Genomic DNA, 16,656 nt, shown 5'->3' with positions numbered 1-16,656 from the left:
GTCGTATTTGAGCTTCTCGTGACGTAGATGCTCCGATAGTGTCTGAAGTATTTGATGGTTTTGTCTGATTCGCAATATGAAGCAGCGTATGATGTCTTAAATGACATGTGGCACAGTTCATTTGACTGGTGCACTTTGTTACCGAATGGCCAGCAGAAAGGCAGTTTATATACCCAAGGCTGCTCTTAATTTGTTCAAACCGTTTAGTAGGCGTTAAACGTAAGAAATTTTCGCACTTTAAAATTCGATGTGCAGGAATTTTGCACATATTAAACGTAGGTTTGGCTACACTTGCACTTGCCTGATAGGACCCTAATTTTATAGCAGATGTATCTGTTGCTGAACGAGATACTTGTGGCTTTGAGAATTGTTTGGAAATTGTATCCCCTCTCAGATCAGTCACGGTTTCTAAGAATCTATCCATAACAGCCCATTTTGAAATTTCCGTTTTGTTTTCAATTGTTTGCTCTCAGAGGGGCAGTGTGGTTTCTGGCAGTTTTGTGCAACATATATATGTTATAATTGTATCCCAGTTTGATATGTCTATATGATGACATTGGAGCGCCGAGATCAACTCTTTCAAACTAAAAATAATTTTTAATTGGGCGTTTACTAAGATACGTTTATTTTCGTATCTGTCACAAAGATTTTTCCACGCTGCTTCGAAACCGTCTTTCGTTAAAGGACATCGCCCAACTATCTCTTTGGCCTCACATTGAGTCTTTTGGTTTAAGTAACTACTGCTTCGAGGTTTTTGTTACGTATATATATAGCAGTGAACATGTCTCTACACGAAGGCCAAGAAAGGTAATATCCTTTGAAAACGTCCGTATCACGCGGTGGAAGGCGCTCGCGATATTCCCTATCTCCTGAGCTTTCTTCTTTCTTTTCAGATTTCTCAAGTTTTCCCGAAAGTGCAGCCATCGCTGCGTGGCACTTGAGAAAGCTGAAGTATATAACTTTGTACTTCTTTTTAATGGCCGACTGCTCTTTTGCCTCGAGTTCTGAGGAGCTCAAGAGTTCCTCATATGTCTGCTTCGCCATCTCCTATAGCGATTTCAACTCCTCCTTTTGGATTAAAAGGGTGTGTTTTGTATGGTATGAAGGTGACATGTCATTATAGTAATTTTCAAACTCAGTCACTGCTTCTGCTTGGCGTATATAGGTATCCATTATATTAAATGAAAATTTATTTAAATATTAATTAATTAATTGCCTTTGCAGAGAGTATTGAGTGAAAATGAAATGGAATGAAGGGCTGTATTCGAGAGAGATTTCTCGGTGAAGTGGTCTCGAAGCTTGCGTGAATGCTAGTAGTTTAAGGAAATGTCCAATTGAGTGGTGGCAACGGCGCGGACCCACGTAATTGTTAAAAGAAATTGCTAATGCAGATGTGCTAGTGAATTGTATAAGCCAATTAGTAATGGCTAATGAAAAGTCGTGTTAGTGAAACAATAAAATATATAAATGAGCGCCCGTTATGGACTTCAAGAGAGCCTAACCAAGGACTGTATTAAGACTTTAAAGTGATTAGTGTCTTTATATCACCAAAAATAGATCAGACAAACTGATTTGAGTATTGCCGCAAGTGAAAACCAAAATAAAAATATTGCAATTAAAAAAAAAAATTGGACAACAAATGAGCCTATTGGCCACCCAAACAACAACAACAATATGTGCAGTTTAAAAATAAGTGTACTTTGCACTGAAACAAAAAAATAAATTGCAGTCGTACTACCGGAGTAAATGCAAGTAATTTGTATGTGAGATAAAAAATTTTATTTAACTGAATGTGCGCGTAAATTCAATTACAGATCTCTATCTAAATAACCTTAACAGATCAAAATTTATTTCGGTGTATATTTTGAAAATTATGCAAAAGCGAAAGTAAAAAAGTAGCGCTAAGCGGCGCTGAGGTCATGTTAACCTTTTAGAGCAGTGTTGTGCTACCTTGAGCTGTGTCCGGAAAATCTTACCTTGGGTGGGGGATTATTCCGGATAGTCAAAAGGCGGGATGCACAAACTTTAAATAACTGCGTTAAGCGCTTTTTTTCTACTTTTGCACAAAATGGGACTTCTCACTTCACAACAAAAATCACTCGCGTGGTTTTAATAAAGGGAAACACTTTCTACCGATTTATAATTAAATTTTTTGAAATTTTTATTAAACAGTGAAAAGGAAACCCCTACATAGCACGGAATTTTTATAAAACCACGTACCGTCGTTATAATGGTTATCCGGAGTACTGATTCTGATTTTTTGATGTTGTTGTTGTTGTTTCCAATATTAACTTGTTGCTATCACCAAGAGAGGGGTGTTGTGTGCAAATTGCTGATATATCACCACGTACAAAAGCGTGTTTCTTGATTTTATCACCACGGTTTTTAATGCTTCCTCGATTTAATGCTGAAGTTTCGCCTTGATTATATCACAATTTTACTGCTTCTTCGATTTTCTCTAAAGGAGTGGATTGGACTGTATTGTAAAATATCTGGTTCTCTTATTTTCGGCGAAGATGGACCATGAACAATTGCATGGTGTCAGCGGCGCGCACCCACGCAATTGCAAAAGGATATGTGTTTAGGCAAAAAGGGGAGAAAATAAAAACACCAAAAAAGTTTCGTGTTAATAAAAAGGAATTCACAGTGGGTTTTGTTAAATGTATATAAAAGAAACAATAAGTGTTAAGAAATGATTTTAACAAATGTTGTGAAAATATATGTACTTTTGAAAGTATTTGAAAATGTTAACACTTATGTGGCTACTGGATTCAAAGAGGACGAGCCTCTTTGCCACATGAGCCGATGAACCCACGATACAGCTCCTTCGTTGGGTTTCCCGGCAACAATGTTGCTGTACCGCGGGCTCACAGCGGTAAAAATCTAAGATACATACGTACTACTACTCACACATGCTTGTGTGTATTAGAGATCACAAGCATATGTGGGTGGTAGTAAACGAAGGAAAATAAACTAAAGGAAATTATGTTACGAGGGGGGGGATATATTTAGGCCTGTGGCCTAAACACACAACTACTCCAATAGTTAACTTTTTAAAGCAACATGTTTTTGATACCTTTGGCCTACACGAAATTGTTGTTAGTGACAACGCCAGTCAGTTTAAATCTCGCAATTTCGAAAGTTTCCTGGAGAAATTTGGGGTCAAACACATATACACAGCCATATATAATCGCCCCAGAGCAATAGCTCAGAGCGAGTAAACCGATCTATTAATGCGGCCCTTCACGCCTATATAAATACCGATCAGAGGGAATGGGACGTGAATTTGAGCAGTATAAACTGTGCCCTTAGGAATTCGTTTCACCAAACTATAAAGCAGACCCCTTATTTTGTTGATTTGGTCAGCACATGCTGTTACATGGTCAAGATTATAAGCTTCTTCGTAATTTAGGAATTATAAGAGATGGGCGAGTGGAGAGTCTCCTCAAACGACATAATATAGTGGAAAAGGTAAGAGATTCTGTTCGGAAAAATATTCAAAAAGCCTACAAGGAAAGCTGACGGCGATACAACTTGCGATCGAGACCTGTTAGCTATCAAATTGGACAAGAGGTTTTAAGGAGGAAATTTCCGCTAAGTGATGCGGCAAAACAGTACAGTAACAAATTGGCTAAAACGTTTGCTAAAGCACGAATTGGAGACAAAGTTGGGACATCGTTACATATTGGAAGATATGAACGGAAGACTCTTGGGAACATATCACGCTAAAGATATCCAAAAGGTATAATTTTTTTCTACGCCATTATTCAGGTTTGAAAACCGATAGGTGTACTACATTTTCAAACCTACCCTGTGATGGGTGATCCTTTTATTTCCCCTTGTTCATAAAGCCTGAAGCTAATTACGGTTTTAGTCGGTCACATAGTGTAACAGCAGTTTTAACAAATAATAAAAATGTCACCCTGTTTCCAAATTGCTGCCGTTGTCTACTGTGAACGAACAACAGGTGTTGGAACAACTTGGAAACAGAGCAATTCGGCTCCGCAGAAAAAGACCGGCCATTAATATAAATTTGGACGACATAAGAAAACACGGACTAAGTGGAGAAATTTAAATCAATTTGTACAAACTAAAATTAAAACTAAATAAAGAGTACAATTAATTGAAGAACATTTATTATACAAAAACTTTAATAAATAAAAGAACAAAAACTTAAACAACAAATACGTGTTTGGTGTGGAGTGAGTTGGGGCGTGCAAAGCGTACACCAATTTATCAGAGGTTCCAAAATGGAACCTCACATGGCGACCGTGACGAAGGTAGGTGGTGGTGTTAAATTTTTTTACAAAAGCGGTTCTAAGTGGCAGTGGCAGTGAAAATACATGATTTTAAATTGAAATAAAAGAAAATTTTTAATACAACAGACCAAATCCTACGTTAAATGGAGGAGAACTAAAACAAATTAAAGAAAGCGGTAAATAATAAAAATTGTCTAAAAAACTACAACTTTAAAAAAACAAAATATACTTAACCTAAAAATAAATGATACAGAAGTATTACAAAACTAAATATCTACGAGTAGAAAATTAAAATTTTAATACAACAAAACTAATATTACGACTAAATTTAACACAGGTAACACAAAATCTCGAATATAATAAAATCAACTAAAAACTATACATAAATACAAGGGAAATAATTGAAAGAAAAAAATAGAAAATTGTCATATAATATGCCATTAAATAACGGGATATAAACCCACGCCACTAGCCAACGGTATATCATCGCCATTTTTTTTAACCACCACCACCACCATCATTAACATCGAAGACTAGCAGCTGCAGCGCCGGCGAAGACCGCCAGAAACAACTCCCGCATTAGCAGCATTGGCGACTAGAGCGGCAGCATTTACGGTTGGAGCAGCAGCAGTCATAAGTATTTAGGTATATGTAGCTTTGCCTTATGTATATAGAGTTTTTCTAAGTGTGTATAAATACTTAAGATTTTTTCTTTCACATTTTTGAATAGCAACACATTCTTGAATAGCGTCCGTCTACATTTAACTACCTCAGTTTTTAACAATTTTAAAATTTTTCGAACCATTTTATAATTTCAAACATTTCCAGATCTACATTTAAATTTACATTTTCTTAAAATTGTTCATATTTTAAAATTTTTTATTTAAAAATTTCTCAATTTATTTTACAAATTCACATATTTCCAAGCTTCCATTTTAATTTCAAATTTTCAAATCATTTCACAAAACAGGTTACGTGTAATCGGTAAATTTTTGAATTTTGATATAAAACGTGGTTGGTGAAAAACCAATTAACATTTTTTTATATATGCGGTGGTTCCGTTAAAATCCAATTAAATTTTTTTTTTTGATATATGCAGTGGTTCCGTTAGAAACCAATTAACATTTTTTTTTTATACATGCGGTGGTTCCGTGAAAAACCAACTAAGATTTTTTTTTTTGATATAAGCGGTGGTTCCGTGAAAAACCAATTGAGATTTTTTTGAATAAAGCGGTGCGTCCGTGATTACCACATTTTGAGACTTTTACCAATTCATACTTACATACTTTTGAGCCATTTTAAAAACAATTACTGTTCGGCCTGAGTGCGTCGTAAACCGGCAGTGAGTAGGCGCACACGGGTCGATCTCGGGAAGATTCACTCAGAAAAGAGAGAAATAAAAACACAAGAGGATTTGTCTCATTATAATAGGATTTAATCAAAACAAGAGAAAAGTACAGTGCCAAAGTGATGTGATAATTTACCTGTATACAAAAAGTACGGCGTTGATCCTTGGACGATTCGTAACGGTAGGCGGTTAGTCGAAAAAGAGGCCGGTTGTGACGTTGATGACAACCGCTAAGCCGCGAAAAGGTCCTCTGGTATTAAGGAGGGGAAAAGCCACACACACAGCCACCCTTACGTATACGTGCATGGGTGCTGAAAACCTGCACACACACACATGCATGTGAATGAAACGCATGCACCAAATGCGGCGTGAGTGTGGGTGGCTGGAAAGATTATTAAAACATTAGGGAGGGGCGCCGTCAATCAAGTGAAAGTTAGGAATTGGGCCTAAATATGCCGCCCACCTTGCGGTACGCAACCTCACAGTCCTCCAAGGATCACCGACCGTAAGGAAGAGGAAAAAATAAAAAAACTTATAACTAACTTAACCTAACGACGGCCAGTCCGTCGGCTTGGCAGCATGCACGATGAGTTGCGTAGTGTGCGAGCTTGGTTGCGGATGCCTCGCCACTTTCCCGTCATGGTTAGAGCCCTGAGCCATGTTTGCCTAGCGCTAGGGATTGCACAAAAAAGTAAAAAGATATACATGTTCATATTTCTTGCCGTTTAAATAAAGACTCCATTTATTTCAAAAAAAAACGTACTATTTAAAGGTATGAACTTAAATAATAGACTAACATGTTGAAGACTCCAGGCTGGTTACGTATGAAACAATATATATTTTTTTCCACTCCATAAATAAAAAGATAAAAATAAATAAAAAACTTTAGTATGTTCTAATTTACGAATTAGGCTTCTGGCCGTAATGAATACATAATAATAATAATAAACAGTAACCCCTAAGGTGTAGTAGCACCCACCCGATTACAGGGTTTTAATGTTTAATTGGGTTTAACCGAATGAGGTTAGGAAGATGCAAGAACCTTTTCATCTAGCTTCTGCGGGAAAGTCAGATCGGCTGGGTTCCCGAGAGCACCCACCCGAATATTGTGCTCTGCGCGAGCAGGGGTCCGAACGAGGGCGGCAAAACTCCTGGTGTTATCACCTCGGCATATACGTCGGCGCCAAGAGCCAGCCGGATCGGTGTGGAGGCATAAAACTGCGGGTCTGCCAGGCGGATATGCTCGTAGGGAGCCGCCGTGCTGGAGTCGATACTGTGCGATGGACTGACGCGGTGAAAATCGCTGATGCACACCGCGTGGGTCGTCACCGTCTTGCTGTTGCCGTATTTCCCGCGGAATCGGATAAAACAGCCGAGCTCTCCGGCGGCGTGGGTGATCGGCAGTGCTAAGTCCTGCGCCAGGCTGCGGTCGATCGTTGTGCGGGGGGAACATGCATCAATAAATGCACGCAAAAGATGCAATCGCCCCCCGGCTTCCACCTTCACGATCGCAGTCGGCGTAAGACTAGCCATCGGTCGCCAAGTGGGACCCGAGGTAGTGTTGCTGATGGGATTACCGTTACGGAATGTCGTACGGAGAATTGGCTGGCGCGACCGTGGGGCCAGTCTACGCTCTTGGTTACTTTCGTTGTAAGTGGAATTACTCGTGCGATGTCGCTGGCGTGGCAGAATGGCCAGGCGACGTTCGTGGCTGATTGGATGACTTTGCGTGTGTCGTTTATTGAGTGAGCGGGAAGGCCGTGGTTCCGCGCCACTCTGGCTCCGTCTTTCATGAGCTAACAGGGGTCAGGACGGCCGTGGGTCCGATCCCCCGATGTACGGTTGCCACAGAAAACAAAGGGACTCGGCTCATTCTATTTTTATTTCATACCAATCCAACCCAAAAATTCACTCGCTCACTCCGAGCGAGGACACCAGAACCCTAATGCAGACTCACTTCCTTTACTTATGTCTCCAAATTTAGAAGTTCAAGAACGTTATTTTACTCGTAAAAGAAATTGATCGGGTCTTATCCTAATTAGAGGATTTAGCATGGTCTTATATGAGTCTAAATATGTACGACATATGAGTCATTTCTGCCTCGGAGTGCTCTTGTTCGTATGAATTTTGAACTCGTTAACAGACACATTTCAATTTATATTCTGAATAGTAAAGAATATATTAAACCAGTAACTAAAGATTTAAAAACGATTTTTCATACAAGTTTGCAAGGTTTACAGAGTTTACGCACCTGGCAAACATTAAAGTCCATTTATTCGCATTAAGTTTATACGTTTCCTCATTGAAGTCTTTTGACGCACGCATTATAATGGAATAAGATCTAGGTGCCAGCCCTTTATGATCATACGTATGTTTTAACTGGCAAGGCTAAGATGGTCGACTTATAAGCGGGCTGCTTACTATCTGAGCACTCATTTACATGTATACGAAATTTGAAACTAGCTGTAGAGTTGATCCCAGGTCCATTGGGCTTTGTGGTTATTCTTATGATATCCCGTATCCCGTCTATATACACCTCAGAGCGGGGCAAATAGTATGAAAAAAAAAAAAACTTCAGACTTCAAGCTTTCACATCGATTTCTAAGATTCTAACCGCTCTCAATATGCTTGATAGTTTCAGTAGAATTTTATTTTTTTAAATAGACAATATCTGAAAGCTGCAGTTCAGATATTTGTGGTTAGTACGCGGTATATCAGGTTGCCTTACGCTCTCTAATTTTCATTATTAAGGCTGGGCTCAAGACTGGGTCGAAATAAGTTACAAAAGCCCGCCCCTAGATTTGAAGCTTATATTCCGAGGGTGTCGGAAATTGCTTTATAAATTTGTTTGATCCGTGCAAATTTGAGCGAATATGTCATTTCTATACATGAAAAATAATATATTTATATTAGTGCTACGAATATTATATTTGTTGAACTGAGCTTCGTCAAACTTTTCTTTATTCACTGAAGCTTCAAAATGTATAAAGTAGGATTTGTTACATTGCTATACGTACACATAGTTATATGTATTTTTTTGTCAACGTTACAAATTTAAACAGATATTGTGTGAGATCTAAGCAGGTAAAGGTGCCAAGTTCGAGCCTCTTACTAAAGTACCGTGATTTCGTTCAACCAACTCCTTCATACCATTGTACCATTTGCCTATTTTAGTATTTTCCATGCAAACGTTAAAAGCTTGACATCCTTCCATACTATTAAGTACCCAAAATACGGATAAATCAGCTAAATTCGGTCGATCGCCACTCATACATTTTGTTTACTTTTTCCAGCTCTTTCGTCCACTTATCAAGCGCTGCATAAATGCGAGATCGCACATCATCGGTACGAGTATGTTGGCGTTGCAACATCTTACTTATACCCACATGGCAACAGTGCCCACGTTTACCATTAAATCGCGTTCCCATTTCGGGGAATACACATCCCACTCGTATGCCTTCGCAAACCATTCAAATGTTTCACGTGCTTCACCCAATGTACGATAGCAATTGGGTGACATGAGATGCACGAGAGGTGAGTCGGTCCATGTCCGCCATTTACGCTCTTTTTCTTGCATCTCTTTTAGTTAGATTTTTTGGCGATTTTTCTAGTCAGGGGAAGTATTTATTTAGTCAGCCGGTATTAAGTAACACATTTTATCTCATTCGTGAAATCAAACTACTTGAAAATGACAACTTTACGAGTTTCATTATGTCGGTGCTTTGTGGCTGACAAAGAGCTTCGTCGTTTGCTTTACTTTAACTTCGAAAATCGTGGCATAATGAATTGTATTGATGCCCATATACTATACAATGCAGAATTGCATGAGTAAACATTGCTAGAACAATTAAGTAATAAGCGCAAAATATTCCAAACCTAAACCTAATAGGGATCGCAAATATCGGTTAATATTTTTAAGCTGTGTATTAAGGACAGCCGAGGAATTTCACAAAGCTTAAGTCAAATTATTACGTCTTAGACGATAAAGCCTACGCCGAAGATGACCGTCCCGTTTATACTGTCACTGCATATCGACTGCATGGCAAAGTCACTGAAACAGAACTTATCAAATACTTTAAACAATTTGGTGAGGTAGGCAAAGTGTATTTAATGCGCGATAAATATGCGACAGGCACGTCAGAACCACCAACTGGTGTAATAGATTTCGCGCAACCAGTAGCTGCAGCAAGAGCTCTACAACGTTCAAGTCATGAGTTGCAGAAAAGCGTTTCTTTGTGAGTGCCTGCGAGAGTTTACAGCAACCTGAAGCATATAAAAAAAAGTAGCGTTGATTTCAATGCACGTATTGCTACACTGAACCTGAATGGCGATTCGATTGATCTCCATTCACATATGTGTACAAATATTTTGTAATGGAAGGCATGTGTTTGCAATTACCCTTACGCGATCAGATACGCTTCGCGGGTATGCCGACGTCTTCGTAATATCTTCAAGCATATCTGCAAGTATGCATCTAAATGAACCACTTGACTGGTATGACTCTGTGGGATACATCTACGAGAATTTTTTTGAAATGACTGGTGCTAATATATAGGAATTAATTGGTGCGGTGCCTTACAACTATCAAGATCGCATGGATGTCATTAGCGAGTTAGTTTACGAATACGGCTTGTTAACCTCAATTGTAATAATGTTGAATCCGCTGGCTTATTGCGTTTGTTGGAATGTTTTCATGCTGTCACCCATGTGAAATGGCACAACATGCGCTGAACGATAGTGCTGTATTGGCCTTCAAAAAAAGAAAAAAAATTGCCTAACATACGCGTACTGGTACCAGGACAGATTTGTGGGTTGTCAGGAGAAGACTTTTTGACCACAATTGTTCCAAATTAATTTTTTACGAATTATCATAAATAGGTGTAGGCCAGTCCACGCCGTAGTAAAGAATGAAAGAACGGAAAATCACTTGATACATTTCCCGTTGTTTCAATTCATAGGAATTTTACATTGTATACACGGGCATGTATGAATGTGCGTTTTTTTTTTTGTTTCTGCCGTTGGTATGCGGGTACCAGTGAGCGAACTTCTAAAATGGGAATTGTGGCAGACGAAAAAATGAAAATAGTAGTTGTGGGTGGATTTTGTCCAAGAGAACAACAACTACAGTTTATACTTGGACAACACAATTCATGACTTATTGTAAAATACATAAAGAACTTACTTACTTACTTAATTGGCGCTTAACCGTCTAAACGGTTATGGCCGTCCAACAAGGCGCGCCAGTCGCTCCTTCGCTCCGCCAACCGGCGCCAATTGGTCACACCAAGGGAGTTTAAATCGTTTTCCACCTGGTCCTTCCAACGGAGTGGGGGCCGCCCTCTACCTCTGCTTCCATAGGCGGGTTCCGATAGAAACACTTTCTTGGCCGGAGCATCATCTTTCATTCGCATAACATGGTCTAGCCAGCGCAGCCGCTGCGTTTTAATTCGCTGGACTATGTTGATGTCTGCGTATATCTCGTACAGCTCATCATTAAATCTTCTTCGGTACTCGCCATCGCCAACGCGTAGAGGTCCATAAATCTTTCGAAGAACTTTTTTCTCGAACACTCCCAAAGCCGCTTCATCTGCTGTTGTCATGGTCCATGCTTCTGCCCCATATAGCAGGACGGGTACGATAAGTGACTTGTAGAGTATGATTTTCGTTCGCCGAGAGAGGACTTTACTTTTCAATTGCCTACCTAGTCCAAAGTAGCATTTATTGGCAAGATTGATTCTTCGCTGGATTTCAGTGCTGATGTTGTTGCTAATGTTGATGCTGGTTCCCAAATAAACGAAGTCTTTTACTATTTCGAAATTATGGCTGCCAACAGTAGCGTGGTTGCCAAGGCGCATATGCGCTGACTCTTTGCTCGATGACAGCAGGTACTTCGTTTTGTCCTCATTCACCATCAAACCCATCTTTACCGCTTCTTTTTCCAGCTTGGAGTAAGCAGAACTAACAGCGCGGGTATTTAGGCCGATGATATCAATGTCATTAGCATATGCCAGAAATTGCACGCTTTTATAGTATATTGTTCCAGTGCGGTTAAGTTCTGCAGCTAGTATAATTTTCTCCAGCATCAAATTAAAGAAATCGCACGATAGGGGGTCACCCTGTCTGAAACCTCGTTTATTTTCGAACGGCTCGGAGAGGTCCTTCCCAATTCTGACTGAGCTGATGGTGTTGCTCAACGTCATTTTGCACAGCCGTATAAGTTTTGCGGGGAAACCAAATTCAGACATAGCGGCATATAGGCAGCTCCTTTTCGTGCTGTCGAAGGCGGCTTTAAAGTCGACGAAGAGGTGATGTGTGTCGATTCTCTTTTCACGGGTTTTTTCCAAGATTTGGCGCATTGTGAAAATCTGGTCGATGGTAGATTTACCAGGTCTGAAGCCGCACTGATAAGGTCCAATCAGCCGGTTCACGGTGGGCTTCAATCTTTCGCACAATACACTTGAAAGGACCTTATATGCGATATTAAGAAGGCTGATTCCACGATAGTTGGTGCATTTTGCAGTATCCCCCTTCTTGTGGACTGGGCAAAGAACACTTAGATTCCAACCGTCGGGCATGCTTTCGTCCGCCCATATTTTGCTAAGAAGCTGCTGCATGCGCCTTACCAACTCCTCGCCGCCGAACTTGAATAGCTCCGCAGGCAATCCATCAGCGCCCACGGCCTTGTTGTTTTTCAATCTGGTTATTGCTATTCTAACTTCGTCATAATCGGGCGGGGGGACATATATTCCATCATCATCGATTGCGGGATCGGGTTCTTCATCTCTGCGCGGTGTATTGCTGCCTCCATTTAGGAGAGCAGAGAAGTGTTCCCTCCATAATCTAAGCACTCTCTGGACATCAGTTACAAGGTCGCCGTTTTCATTCCTACAGGAGTTTGCCCCGGTCTTAAAACCTTCCGTCTGTCGCCGTATTTTTTGGTAGAATTTTCGGGCGTTATTCCTGGTGGCTAGCAGCTCAAGCTCCTCGCACTCACGCCTTTCTGCTTCTGCTTTTTTCTTCCTGAAAAGGCGTCTCGCTTCCCTTTTCAACTCACGATAGCGTTCACACACTCCTCTTGTCGCGCTCGCTTTTAACGTAGCCCTGTAGGCAGCGTCTTTTCTTTCGGTTGCAACGCGGCATTCTTCATCATACCAGTTGTTTTTTCGTGGCCGCCGGTAACCAATTTTTTCCTCGGCGGCAGTACGAAGTGCTTTGGAGATATGCTCCCACTGGTCCTGTATTCCTTCAGGATGAGTTGTGCTCTCAGAGAGCAGGTGTGATAGTCGAGTTGCGAAATCATTGGCGATTGGTTGAAGCTTTTCTACGTCTAGATTTCCTTGTTTTTTTTGTTCCTTGGTTTTAGCCTCGTTGAGGCTGATGCGTATTTTGGCTGCAATGAGATAATGGTCCGAGTCCATATTAGGTCCTCGGATCGTGCGCACATCTAAAACATTGGAGGCATGCCGTTCGTCTATCACAACGTGATCGATCTGATTGCGAGTATTTCGATCAGGAGACAGCCATGTAGCTTGATGTATCTTTTAATGCATGAACCTCGTGCTTGATATGACCATGTTTCGAGCACCGGCAAAGTCAATCAGCCTCAGTCCGTTAGGAGAAGTTTCATTGTGTAGGCTGAACTTTCCGACTGTAGGGCCAAAAACACCTTCTTTGCCCACCCTGGCGTTAAAGTCGCCAAGCACGACTTTTATATCATGACGGGGGCAGCGCTCGTATGTGCGTTCTAATTGTTCATAAAAAGTGTCTTTCACCTCATCGTCTTTCTCCTCTGTCGGCGCATGGGCGCAGATGAATGATATATTAAAAAATTTTGCTTTTATTCGAATAGCGGCGAGACGCTCGTCCACAGGCGTGAACGCCAGCACTTGGCGACAAAGTCTCTCTCCCACCACGAATCCGACGCCGAAACTGCGCTTATTCGCATGGCCACTCCAATATATGTCACAATTTTTGATCTTCTTTCTTCCTTGCTTCGTCCAACGCATTTCTTGGATGGCGGTGATGTCAGATTTTGCTTTGACGAGGACATCAACCAGCCGGGCATCTGCACCAATCCCATTCAGGGAGCGGACGTTCCAGGTGCATGCCCTCAATTCATTTTCCTTCAAACGTTTGCCATGGTCGTCATCAATAGAGAGTGTATTTATTCGAGGCTTGTTGTTATATTTCATTTGAGTATGGTTTTACGTGGCGGGTCCAAAGCCCAGCGCACAACCCGCTCAGCGGGGGTGAAAATATTACTTGGCACGTTTATATAGCGAGCCGCTTGCTCCAAGACAGACGCCCGCTTGCAGCCGCACCTAGAGGTGTACAGACGCTGCCGATGAAATCTCCCCCGGCTAGCCCTTAAACCGATTATGTCAGAGTGGCCTAGCCAGGTTGACGCCTTCTCACATTAGCTCACTGCTAAACGGGTGTTTAGCGGCTACCCAGAGGATACTTGGCCGCAAGCGACCGGCAGTAGTGAGCTGCTTGAACCGCATGCAAAAGAATCGCTCTGGCCATTCCCAGGTGAATGGCGGTCAGAAGCTTTCCCCACTTTCGTGGACTTCTACACACGGCCCCACCCAAAGAACATCTCACGGAAATAACACTTTCAACAAAACCATGTAAACAAAACCAAAACTCCATGTAAATTTGTATATGCACAACTTATGCCTTAGGATACTCACTATCTCCTGAAATATAGAAAACAAAAAATTTACGAAACGTCTAATTCCAACAATAGTTTTCCTAAGTCCCAAAATCCTGCCCCAAAATAACCGATTTCGGCATGTTATCGTTCACTTAAAACTTTTTATTTTCGTTCAAACTTATTCATAACAAAAAATTGATGAAAATAGAGCAGGACAATATATGCGTGCGCATTTACTACATTCATTTAATAACCAAATTTATTTCTTGTCTTTGAATTCTGTTCACAAATGTTTCAAATTTTGATTGGTTTGGTCAGCCTCACCCCTTAATGTTATTTGGATGTGCGCGGAAATTCAATACCAAATGATTACAATATTTGGTTTTAATGCGAAGATGTTGAAATAGTGTTAGATTTTTTGGGTTTGTTGGTAGGAGTAGCAGGAAAGGAAAATGGGTCAAAAAGTTTGCAAATCTACCAATGCGGTAAAGTCCGTGCACTGACTGTCCATATACTTATACCAACGTATGTACATAATGTATATGCCGAGTTTAAATGTACATTATATTAGGGATGCATAAAAAGATGCAAACGGGTACCCAAAAACCCGAGTCTGAGGAATCGGTATCGGAGCCAAATACCCTTCGAGAACCGTGCGTTTTGATAAAGGCCATCAATAAAACAGGACTACAAGCGTACTTGGGAAAAGTTGAACAAATAAGCGGAGGGTAATACCAACAAATAAAAAATTATACATTTTATAAATCTCCCCCTCTTCCAAAACGAAATTTTTTTTCTTTATTGGCATACAATTTTGCTGTCCAGACATTTTTTTTTGGCGGGCAGGAAAATTGTTGGTTCTTAGCACCAACAACACAAATAACAGCGACTCAAAAGAACCCACCCTATACACTTTCTACCCGGTTCGATACCAGAATGTGCGAACCGAAAATCGTAAATGCTAATTTTTCTGCAGCACTTGTGCGCCCGTGGCTAACTAAAACGCTACCGTGTGACACAAAATAAGGCACTAAAGACCCAGGCCCATAAAGTGCTGGGAAAGAGGCCATGCACATATTAAGCGCCAAATATCTTTTTTGCAGCAACAGATGATTTTCCCCCTACACATTCGCTAATAGAATTTCCTAACCTCGATAATCAAATTAGGGCCTTCTCGCCACTGAACGTGTGACACAGTAATTATAAGTAAATGAGTTTCCTTTTGTTTTCTTTCACACTCTACATAGAATGACTCGCTACGCATCGTTGCGCCAAAGAACCGAGCGCCAGGCCGGTCGCTACCCCAAGCCGTGCCCTCTATGTGACGCTCAATATCCCATTCGTTCGTGTACTGTCTACCGGGCGAAGACCCCTCTGCAGCGGTTGCGCGAGATCATACGCCTTAACTATTGCCAAAATTGTTTATCGATGGTACATCGCGCTAAGAATTGTTCCAGCGACGGCAGGTGTCGACGATGTGGTCGACCACACCACACCACACTACATTTACCTATGGAAGATCTTCCACGACAACCAGAGCCCTATAAAAGTTGGGCACAGCAAGTGGAAGAGGAAGAAGAGCGCGAAATGAAAAGGGGATCCAGAGAGAGTAGGTCCCACCACGCAGGAGAAGAGACGGATGAAGTGCTATCCATTCACGCTTCAGAGGCAGCTTTTTATCGCGACGCACCAGAAAATCACCAGGCGGAAGCAACCACAAAGTCGCCACAACCGTACATCGGGGGATCGGACCCACGGCCGTTCCGACCACTGTTAGCTCACGAAAGACGGAGCCAGAGTGGCGCCAAACCACGGCCTTCCCGCTCACTCAATAAACGACACACGCAAAGTCATCCAATCAGCCACGAACTTCGAATGGCCATTCGGCCACGCCAGCGACATCGCACGAGTAATTCCACTTACAACGAAAGCAACCAAGAGCGTAGACTGGCCCCACGGCCGTGCCAGCTACCTCTCCGTACGACATTCCGTAACGGTAATCCCATCAGCAACACTACCTCGGGTCCCACTTTGCGACCGATGGCTAGTATTTCGCCGACTGCGATCGTGAAGGTGGAAGCCGGGGGGCGATTGCATCTTTTGCGTGCACTTATTGATGCATGTTCCCCGCGCACAACGATCGACCGCACCCTGGCGCAGGACTTAGCATTGCCGATCACCCACGCCGCCGGAGAGCTCGGCTGTTTTATCCGATTCCGCGGGAAATGCGGCAACAGCAAGACGGTGACGACCCACGCGGTGTGCATCAGCGATTTTCAGCGCGTGAGTCCATCGCACGGTATCGACTCCAGTACGGCGGCTCCCTACGAGAATATCCGCCTGGCAGACCCGCAGTTTTATGCCTCCACACCGATACGGCTGGCTCTTGGCGC

General features: G+C 41.7%; 1 pseudogene; it reads left to right on the top strand.

The window, feature by feature from the left end:
• Positions 1-9,419: 9,419 nt before the first annotated feature.
• Positions 9,420-10,461, top strand: LOC137234873 (uncharacterized; annotated as a pseudogene).
• The last annotated feature ends 6,195 nt before the right edge of the window (positions 10,462-16,656 follow it).

Source organism: Eurosta solidaginis, chromosome X (genome assembly GCF_040869045.1).
Source record: "Eurosta solidaginis isolate ZX-2024a chromosome X, ASM4086904v1, whole genome shotgun sequence".
Lineage (NCBI taxonomy): Eukaryota > Metazoa > Arthropoda > Insecta > Diptera > Tephritidae > Eurosta > Eurosta solidaginis.
The sequence above is the reverse complement of the archived record's forward strand: the minus strand, read 5'-3'. Positions and strand labels throughout refer to the sequence as shown.